We start from the raw sequence: 4279 nt of genomic DNA, 5'->3' as shown, positions 1-4279 counted from the left end.
ATCAGACCTGACTGTTGCATTTTCCCTGTGAGTTCCTCAGAGCTCTCAGTTACCTGTCTAACCACCACACAGGTTTTCATCTATTTTGCCTTTGTGAGGTACTAACAACACTGATCTTTTATATCATCTTTCTGGATCATCCTTGGTACAGTTAGATGCAGTGAGATCTGACATTCCAAATAAAAATTCCTCTTCTGCTGTTTTAAAAGTAAGTGGAAAATCCTGGCACATTTTGTTAACACAATATCAACATGCTCTATTAACATATTTGTAATCTCTTTCCACATTCAGAATCTCTCCTTCATCTTTGTATTTTCTCTATCATTTATGATGGTGTCTAAAACATATCTTTCATTAATATCTCAATCTTTAAAAATCCTTTTTTTTTTTTTTTTTTGGAGGGCATTGATCTTATTCAAAAGCTAACATACTATTTTTAAAACTTTTTATTAAGTTGCATTGTTTGGGTGGTTTACAAACAGTTCTGTGTTCCATTTTTCTTGTTCTGGTTCCCTTGGACTGAGCAGGTTCACAAGCAGCTCAAAATGATACTGTGGCACATTTAGGACAAATATGGCTCTCCTTTGTATCTCAGAAGGATTGCTTCTAGAGCATCACCCTCCACCCTATCCCCCCAGGATCCCCAAATCTGCAGAAACTCAAGTCCCTTGTATACAATGGTGTCATGATTGCATAAAACCTATGCACATCCTTTCATATACTTAAAGTCACCTCTATCTCTTTCTCCTTTCTCTCATTTAAAGCTAAGTAAATGCTAGCTAGACTAAGTGTATTAGAATTCTTTCCCAAACAGTTTTGCATATTTTACGAGGTAAGTTGCATAATTATAAGAATTAGGATAAGACACAAAGATTTCTCATTATTTGATGAATAAACGCTTGTGGATTTTCCTCCATAATACTTATTAACAGAATGCAAGGCACTAGTATTTTCTCACGAAAATATTTTGTGAAGTACTGTCCTGGAGAGGTTCATATGATACAATCTGTATTTGAAAATAAATTTGTAACTATCCAAGAAGCTTTCTTAGACCACTGGATCTCCACGGAAGAGTCAATCATTCCCTGCTTTATCCCCATATTATAACACTGTAGGAATACATCATGATTTTACAAGGTTTAATTACATTACTACCACTTCTCACTAGTGACACTGATCTGGTCTTATCTTTGAATCTGCAGAACATAACAGTGGAGGGTATCTAGTAGATTATAATTACATGCTAGGTTTGTCAGAGTCCTTATCCAGGGAATACACACAATATATGAAAGTGTGTAAGTGATTTAACCCTTTATTTCAAAGATTACTGGGAACAGTTTGTCCCTTTTAAATGAGTCCAAGTATGAGGTTAGATTAAAAACAAATTTTATCTGATATTTAGGGCTGACAGTTTATTGGATTAAATGGTTTTTCTCTATAATACTGGAAGTGAAAGTGAAGTCGCTCAGTCTTGTCTGACTCTTTGCGACCCCATGGACTGTAGCCCACCAGGCTCCTCCATCCATGGAATTTTCCAGGAAAGAGTACTGGATGCATGCATGCATGCTAAGTCATTTCAGTTGTGTCCAACTCTATGCGACCCTATGGACAGCAGCCCACCAGGCTCCTCTGTCCATGGGTTTCTCTAGGCAAGAATACTGGAGTGTGTTGCCATTTCCTTCTCCAGGGGATCTTCCTGACCCAGGGATTGAACCCAGGTCTCCCACATTGCAGGAAGACACTATACTGTCTGAGCCACCAGGGAAGCCCATAATCCTGGAGAACATGCTTATATTAAAATGGAGAAAAAGTATTATTTTTGAGTGACATTAAAAACAGAAATCTTACCCTCCATAAATATCTTAAAATGAATAATTACCAAAATGCCAGTTGAAAGCAAGGGATATTTAAGAAATAGTCTTGAGCTTCCCTGGTGGCTAAGTGGTAAAGAATCCACCTGCCAATGCAGGAGACTCCGGTTCAGCCCTGGGTTGGGAAGATCCCCTGGAGGAGGAAATGGCAATCTACTCCAGTATTTTTGCCTGCAAAGACTCTGGTGGGCTATAGTCCCTGGAGTCCTAAAGAGTCGGACACAACTGAATACACACACACATACACACTTGGACATTTGGACAATTACAATTTTTAGGAATAGCATGTTTCAATCACATTTTGTACAACTCTTATGTAAGTGGGTCAGTGTATTATATTTGTCAATGTAGACACCTTCAGGGAGCTTGTTAAACAGCAGGTGCTCAGAAAAAAATTGCTGAAAAAGACTGTCAAAATGAAGTCATAGTTATTTAATTAAAATAAAAGAGAGCATGAATAAAATGTAAATTGATAATAATCAACATCTGATTTTAAATTTATTTACTAAAACTTATCATAGAAGTTTGTATCAAATATTGACTTAGAGAAGAGAAAATGCTCAACTTCACGGATGTGACAGAGTTTATTCTTTTGGGACTAACCAGTCGGGAATGGCAAGTTCTCTCGTTCGTCATTTTCCTGCTGGTCTATGTGATCACCGTGGTGGGTAATATCGGCATGATCCTGTTAATTAAGGTCAGTCCACAACTCAGCAGCCCCATGTACTTTTTTTTGAGTCATTTGTCATTTGTTGATATGTGGTTTTCCTCCAATGTCACTCCTAAAATGCTGGAAAACCTGTTATCAGAGACAAAAACGATTTCATACGCTGGCTGTTTGGTACAGTATTTCTTTTTATTGCTCTCGTCCATGTAGAAGTTTTTATTCTTGCTGTGATGGCCTTTGATAGATACATGGCCATTGGGGACCCTTTGCTCTATGGCAGCAAAATGTCAAGGGTTGTCTGTATCTGACTGATTTCTTTCCTTTATGTGTATGGTTTTCTGATTAGTCTGGTATCAACATTATCGACCTATGGCTTGTACTTCTGTGGGAAAATTGAGATCAACCACTTCTACTGTGCAGACCCACCTCTCATCAAAATGGCCTGTGCTGGAACCTTTTTTTTTTTTTTTTTATGCCTATTCACTTTATTCATTTTATTATTTTTTTCTAATTTTATTTTATTTTTAAACTTTACATAATTGTATTAGTTTTGCCAAATATCAAAATGAATCCGCCACAGGTATACATGTGTTCCCCATCCTAAACCCTCCTCCCTCCTCCCTCCCCATACCATCCCTCTGGGTCGTCCCAGTGCACTAGCTCCAAGCATCCAGTATCGTGCATCGAACCTGGACTGGCAACTTGTTTCTTACATGATATTTTACATGTTTCAATGCCATTCTCCCAAATCTTCCCACCCTCTCCCTCTCCCACAGAGTCCATAAGACTGTTCTATACGTCAGTGTCTCTTTTGCTGTCTCGTACACCGGGTTATTGTTACCATCTTTCTAAATTCCATATATATGCATTAGTATACTGTATTTATGTTTTTCCTTCTGGCTTACTTCACTCTGTATAATAGGCTCCAGTTTCAAAGAATACACGATGATCACACTAGCTGGCATTGATTTCACATATTCTCTAATTGTAGTTATCCTATCTTACCTGTTCATCCTCATTGCCATTCTACGGATGAACTCAGCGGAAGGTAGGCGCAAGGCCTTTTCCACCTGTGGGTCCCATTTGACAGCTGTTGTCATATTCTACGGAACCCTTATTTTCATGTATCTCAGACGTCCCAAAGAGGAGTCTGTGGAGCAGGGGAAGATGGTGGCTGTGTTTTACACCACGGTGATCCCCATGTTGAACCCCATGATCTACAGTCTGAGGAACAGAGATGTGAAAGAGGCCATGAACAAAGTGATTGGAAGAATTTTAACAAGTCAAAATAAAGTTGTATTACATCTGTCCTCTACTATTCATTCATATGTGTCAACAGATCATTGCTCAGTACATAGCTGAAGACATTGTGCATAGAAAGAAAATCAAGAGGAAGACTAAAATTCAGAGAAAGAAGTAGATTGACCGATTCATGCTTACATAAGTAATCAAATGACTTAAATTTAGTAAATAAATTAATAGAATATGTTATTTGAGCCTAAGTTCACAGGTCTAGTCATTGAAGTGATTCACACTCAGCTAGAATGAGATGATTTTGCTTTATTTTTTTTTATTCAAAAATGCAGTGGGTGAGTTTAGGAAAGGCTTATCAATGCACCTATTAAGAGGCTAATTTGGTGTAGAAAAATAACATTTTGTTTAGTTTTCTAGGCTGAGTGTATAAAAATTGTGGCCTTGCTAATGGTTTTGAGCTTGCGTGATATTTAATGCTACTTTCAGT

General features: G+C 37.8%; 1 pseudogene; it reads left to right on the top strand.

Annotated features, from left to right (window-relative positions):
* The first annotated feature begins 2427 nt into the window (after window positions 1–2427).
* LOC102269053 (olfactory receptor 5M3-like) lies at window positions 2428–3900 on the top strand (annotated as a pseudogene).
* The last annotated feature ends 379 nt before the right edge of the window (window positions 3901–4279 follow it).

This window comes from Bos mutus, unplaced genomic scaffold, assembly GCF_027580195.1.
Source record: "Bos mutus isolate GX-2022 unplaced genomic scaffold, NWIPB_WYAK_1.1 CTG254, whole genome shotgun sequence".
In the NCBI taxonomy this organism is placed as follows: domain Eukaryota; kingdom Metazoa; phylum Chordata; class Mammalia; order Artiodactyla; family Bovidae; genus Bos; species Bos mutus.
The sequence above is the reverse complement of the archived record's forward strand: the minus strand, read 5'-3'. Positions and strand labels throughout refer to the sequence as shown.